Source organism: Leptodactylus fuscus, chromosome 2 (genome assembly GCF_031893055.1).
Source record: "Leptodactylus fuscus isolate aLepFus1 chromosome 2, aLepFus1.hap2, whole genome shotgun sequence".
Lineage (NCBI taxonomy): Eukaryota > Metazoa > Chordata > Amphibia > Anura > Leptodactylidae > Leptodactylus > Leptodactylus fuscus.
This window is the reverse complement of record NC_134266.1, coordinates 194,895,011-194,901,836: the sequence shown is the minus strand read 5'-3', so window position 1 is coordinate 194,901,836 and position 6,826 is coordinate 194,895,011.

Genomic DNA, 6,826 nt, shown 5'->3' with positions numbered 1-6,826 from the left:
TGATGTAGCAGAGCTGGCAGATGTAGCAGTCTGATGCAGCAGACTAACACACTCAGCTCTGCTGCATTGAACTTCTAACATCGGCCAGCACTGCTACATCTCTGGTATAGCAGCTCTGCACTACTCCCAACCATCCATCCATCTACTCCTCCTGTCACACACATCTCGTGTGTAGCAGAGCTCAGCACACACTCAGCTCTGCTACATCTCTACAACAGAGTGTAGAGATGTAGCAGAACTGAGTGTGTGCTGAGCCTTGTTACACCAGAGATGTGTGTGACAGGAGGAGTAGCTGGAGAGATGGTTGGCAGTAGTGCAGAGCTGTTTGTGTGACAGGAGGAGTAGTTGAAGGGATGGTTGGGTGTAGCAGAGCTGAGCTCTACTTCATCTCCGGTGTCCAGCCAATCAACACTGGTTCTGCCTGAGGTGCTTCATCTCGCCATAGGAATGCATTGACCAGCGTTGATTGGCCAGTGCACAGCATTCGGCCAATCAACGCTGGTTCTGCCGGAGGAGGTGGAGTCTAAAATCGAACCAGAATGGAAACTGCTGTGGACCGATTTTAGACTCCGCCACCTCAGGCAGAACCAGTGTTGATTGGCCGAATGCAGTACACTGGCCAATCAACGCTGGTCAATGCATTCCTATGGGAAAAAGTCAGCTCCGGCATATCGCAAGCTGACAGGGGATCCCGACATAATAAAGGTACTTGATGCCCCCAGACATGCTTCCCCTGCTGTCCCAGTTGCTTTCCAGGGTGTTGGCATCATTTCCTGGGGTGTGATAGTGGACTTGGTTTCTCTCCTGAGTGGAATGGTGGGATCCCCTGTAGCGAAGCATTTTCTCCCATAGACTATAATGGGGTTCGATATTCATTCGAATAGTCGAATATTCAAAAAAATGGCCTGGGCGCAGCCGTAGTAAAAGCAGCATGCTACTGTGCATGCGCCCAGGCCATTTTCTTTAGCAATGTCAGTTTGCGAGCACTTGAGGAAGACGGGACCCGAGGACATTGCAGGAAGAGGAGGCGTGGATGAAGAAGACAGCGAACCCTGAATGCCCCCCCACCGTGCACGATGGGTAAGTTGATCACATTCTTTTTTAGGGTATTATTTTAAAACTGGGAGGTAGTTTAATATAGAGTCCCTTTAAAGGGGTTTTCCAGGCAAAAAAAAAAAAAAGTTTTTTAATGATACTAATAGGTTAATAAATGTACCTATATACCTATATTCCTGTTTTTGGTCATTTCTGGGTGTCTCTGGGGGCTGTTGGTATCTCTGCTTTTGTTCACATGCTCAGCTTCCAGCTATGTAACTTCCTTACTAACCCTCTCATCTTTCTCCCCCTCCTTCCTCACTCTCCCCTACTTCCTCTCTCCTCTTTCCCTTCCCTGTCTCTCTAACTATACCAACCTTCCCTATCTACTCAGCCCAACCCCGACCCATATTATACACTTACTCCTCCATGCTTCCTCCTTCTGTACTCCTCCTCAGCAGCGATCAGACACCTCTACTGTGCATATGTGGAAGCGCAGTAGAGGTGAATTAGAGGAGGCGGCACACACAGTGTAGAAGAGCGCGCACACAGACAGCAGGAGGAGGAGCTGTCTCGCTGGAACAAGCCATGGATGGTAAGTATGAGTGGAGTGGATGGGGGAGGGGGGAGTTGTAGTGACGATCCATTTCCGGAAATGGGGAAAAATATCATCACTGGATAATCAGAAAATGTCTGTGGGGTGGTCACATGACCACCCCAGGGATTTGGGTAACTATCCATTTTTCATATTTGATGTTATTTAGAACGTAGGAGGGTGTTTACAATAGTGCAGGGATTTTAAGTAATCCCGGACAACCCCTTTAAGGATAAAGAAAGGAATGGTCCTGGATGGGAAAAAAGAGAAGAAAGGCACCACAGAAAGAGTTGATCAATCAGAGAACAATCTAAACGAGGGAATTACAACCGGATCTTCACTATGTAAAACAAATGAGACCAGGCGATTCTCCTGGTGATTTTCCCACGGAGACTCCAAAAATTCTGTTTAGGAAATTATCCTACGGTTGCTTTCACACAGAGTTAACACTCCGCTCATTCTGACACGTAAACACGTTCAGAGTAAGCGGCGTAAAATAGAATCCCATTGACTTCAATGGGTAGCGCACATAAGACCGAACCCATTGAAGTCAATGGGATTCTGTTTTACGCCGCTCACTCTGAATGTGTTTACGTGTCAGAAGGAGCGGAGTGTTAACTCCGTGTGAAAGCAGCCTAAGAGAAGGCGTAAAACACGTGAATTTTAAAACCCAACTGTAAAAAAAATAGTCAACCAATGTCAACCCAATGAAAATGTACAAAATATATCACACTCTAGAGTTGCTTCATAAACCTAATCCTTCCTACCCTGACGCCAGCTGCGGCTCCTTGGGAGGTTCCCAATTTCAGACTTATAGTTCTGATTAACTCATACCCCTGGGGTACCCTCGGGTGATTTTGACTTGCTGGTGTTTCTGGCTTAGCTGCACTGTTATGGTAATATACACTGTTTTAGTACTATGTCCTCGTTTTGTTTCTTTTCTTTTCTTTTTTTTTTTTTTTTTTTTTTGGTTTTGTAAAATTCTTAAAATCCTTAATAAAAATACATGGTGGAAAAAAAAAAGTAAAAGAAAAAAAAAAGTACTAAATATAACTATTACATAATCTAAGAGTGTATAAAGATAGCATCGTCCCCCGAAGCCCATGATATTCTTATAAATATTTCAGACATGTTGCAGACTGAGTCAGCAGTGAAATTCAATTATCCAATATATTAACAGAACAAATCGAGTTAACCTTAAGAATATTGCATGATAAGTGTATTGATTAATTCTGCATTGTTCACCTTAAGGTGATAAGGATCAATTACATAGCCTTGTATATATTCAGTGGGGGAAAGGTCTTCTATATCGTCAAAGATTTAATAACACATTTAAATACAAATCTAATAAAAAGCCACAATAGCAATATTCTTGTTTGCATACTAGCGTTAAAATAATGCAATTATGTGCAATAATTAGTTTACAGCATAATAAATATAAAATGGAACATAGAGAAACAGGAATAAAAGCTGTTTATTGATGAATATTAATAATTAAACCTGTGGGGTATGATAAATACATGCAGCATGTATCATAATAAATTATGCCAAATGGCAGACTCAGGCTACAGTACAGTAGTTATCCAAAGAACTCATTTTACATTGTGGGTATCATGTACATAGTTTAGCAATTTTTTCCATGACATTTCCACTGCAGGCAAATCGCAGCATTTATGCCACTTGGAGCTCCAGCCTTAAAGGGATTCTACCACTAAAACGCTGTTTTTTCTGCTTTAGACATCAGAATAGCCTTTAGAAAGGCTATTCGTCTCTTACCTTTAGACGTGGTCTCTGCCATACCGTTCCTTAGGAATACCGATTTTTATGCTAATGAGTTCTCCGCAGTAATGGGGGCGGGCCCCAGTGCTCAAACAGCGATGGCAGTGTCCCCACTGCTGCCCGCCTAGGCAGAGCCGACTGCGCATGCACAGGCATGCCCTCGCATGCGCAATCGGCTCTGCTCAGGCGCCGGGCCGGGCAGAGCCGACCGCGCTTGCGCAGTCGGCTCTGCCTAGTCCCCGATGCCTAGGCAGAGTGAATTCCAGCCGGAAGACGCCGCGGGGACGCTGCGCCTGGAGAAGACTTCAAGGGGAATCCAGCCCGACTGTCACTCGTGGACTTGGTAAGTATAATGTTATCGAATTTTGCGTACCCCTGAAACGAGCATTTCCCCCCATAGACTATAATGGGGTTCGAAATCCGTTCGAACAGCCAAACAGTGAGCAGCTGTTCGAATCGGATTTCGAACCTCAGACATTTTAGTGTTCGCTCATCTCTACTCACTATGACTTTGTAGTAGTAAAATCTGATTCTGCCTGTTATGCCTACATGCTGTGCCTACTTCCTCATGTCGTCCAGCGGCAGTTGTACTGTATTATCCACATCACTTCACACAGAGAACCAAATGATCCGGAAGTTTTTTTTTCTTTCTTTTTTTAGTTGCAATGACTCCTAGTATCTTTTTTATCTGCTATTAGCTTGTATGGGTTCTCTCTTGCTATATACTACTGTTCTATCCATGATGCTGTATCACACTGAATTTCCCCATTGTGGGACTGTTAAAGGATTATCTTATCTTATCATATCCACCCCTATGGAGAAAGAAATTTTGAGACCCTAAAAAGACAAGACAGCTGATTTGAAAAAAAAAAAAAAAAAAAACCTAGAAGTAACTTGTATTTTTAGGCCGGGTTCACACTGAGTATTCTGGCTGGGCCGTATACGCTCCCATTGTTTCCAATGGGAGCCGGTACCGTACACACGGCGCTATTTTGCGGCCGCAAAATAGTGCCGCGTGTACAGTACCGGATCCCATTGAAAACAATGGGAGCGTATACGGCCCGTAAATCCTCCCGCTACGTCTACGTACCAAATGACGAGCCAGAATACTCCGTGTGAACCCGGCCTTAGGCTTAAAGGGGCTCTATCAGCAAAATCATGCTGATAGAGCCCCACATATGCGTGCATAGCCTTTAAAAAGGCTATTCAGGCACCGTAAATGTTAAATTAAACTACCCCCCCGTTTTTAAATAATAACTTAAAAAAGAATGTGATTTACTTACGGAACGTACACGCTGGGCGGGCATTCAGGGTGTGTCTTCATCTTCTTCCCCGCCTCTTCTTCCTCCGATGTCTTCGGGTCCCGTCCTCCTCCGGCGCTTGCTCGCGGACACTGATAAAAAAATATAGCCCGGGCGCATACGCAGTAGCCGTAGTAGAAGCCGCGTGCTACTGCGCATGCGCCCGGGCTATTTTTTTTATCAGTGTCCGCGAGCAAGCGCCGGAGGAGGACGGGACCCGAAGACGTCAGAAGAAGAAGAGGCGGAGAAGAAGAAGACGGCGCACCCTGAATGCCCGCCCAGGGTGCACATTCCGTAAGTAGAGAACATTCTTATATAAGTTATTATTTTAAAACGGGGGGGTAGTTTAATTTAACTTTTACAGTGCCTGAATAGCCTTTTTAAAGGCTATGCACGCATATGTGGGGCTCTATCAGCATGATTTTGCTGATAGAGCCCCTTTAAAACAAACGTTCCTGGCAGATTATTTTGTGAACCTTATACCTAATAAGCTTTGACACTATGGAATGTTAAAGCATACATCCACTTATTCCATATGTAAGAAAAAGTGATGGACACATTTTGAGTCTCTCCAACTTTGCCAGACAGATTTAAACACTTTATATTTGTTGACATGCTGTAACTTTAAGTCGAAGACAAGCATTAATGCTAAGCATTAACGTTTTCTGTGATAATGACATTCAGCTTAAATCGGGACTTTCCTGCCAAAACACTGGTCCAGTCACTTGAAGAGGTAGCACAGATATACCAAGAACAGGTTCAATTGGCATTCACTTCATCGCCTGAAGCTGCCTAACCTTCTGAACAGAATAAAAGAGCCCTCCTTGATAAAGAAGGGTTACAGAGAAGGCATTCAGGTGGACTGGTAACCAAAAAAATAGTAGCTGTGTCGTAGAAAAGATGGTTGTAGAGAACAGGAAGATGGTTGTAGAGAACATGATCTATTCCACTTGGAAATGTTTTATTGCAATTACGGGATTCAAGGATGAACTGTCTTCTTCCTCTGATAAAAAAAAAAAACACATCTGTAAGCAGATCAAACGTGTTGATGTGTTTACTTAAATGCTTTTGTTTGATCTGAGGAAGAGGGGAGTTCATCCCTGAAACCCGTAATTGCAATAAAACATTTCCAAATGGAATAGATCATGTCCTCCATGACCCCCAGATTTAAGTCATAAACCTACAAGTCCAACAAAGGTAACTGTTTTTTGTTATAATTTTTTTTTGGAGAAGTCATCTGTAGTTGATACCTTTATTGATGGCTAACTTAAAAAAATAACATATACTGTGCACTGTCTGTATTTACAGGTAAATGTATTATAAAATCCCTTGCCATCATACATACCATGTGACATTGCAGGGTGCATGACATCATAGACACCCTGTGACATCACAATGGGTGTAGAATGTGTATAGTTCTCAACGCCAGCCATCTTGTGTCACTGGAACTTGGAAACTTGAAGAAGACGGACGTGCAGGTAAGAAGCTCCTCACTTAGTGCTGACTCCTTCACACATGGTGTTGTTGAGAAGGGGAAGGGGGGGGGGGGGTTCTGAAGTTCGAGATTGTTCCATCAACACTGCCAGAATCTCAGCTAGACCTCTGTAGAATGTGATTCTTGCCGTAATTGTCAGGACAATTCTTTACAGGACAGACAATTCTTAGAAATGTTCTTCAGCCTTGTTCTATGAACATGTGCACACCGGGGGAATGGGCTTTTACCCCTACAAAATGTGCAAAGATATGTCCATATAGTCTAACAAGGCAGTTGGACAGGGAGGTGAACAATCAGATTAATGCCTTTGTTTGGCTCTTTTTGTGATCGTCTTCCATATAATTTGTAGAACAAACATTTTGTAGCATAAACCTGTTCAGAAGATTCTCTAGTTCTCTGTTATCAGCTCCTTTTGGTCATGTAGGATCAGGGGGTGACCAGTCTGGGACCCCGTGTTTTCCTAAATAGAGCAGTAGGTGATATGTATTAAATGAGAAGGGTCCCTTTATACTGTATGTGTGTCATGACTCAGATATGTGTCACGATATATCAGGGCTCTTCCATGTTGTGCTGTGATGTAGCTTTATATGGGTGCAGTCACTGTTACATATCTGTGATGTG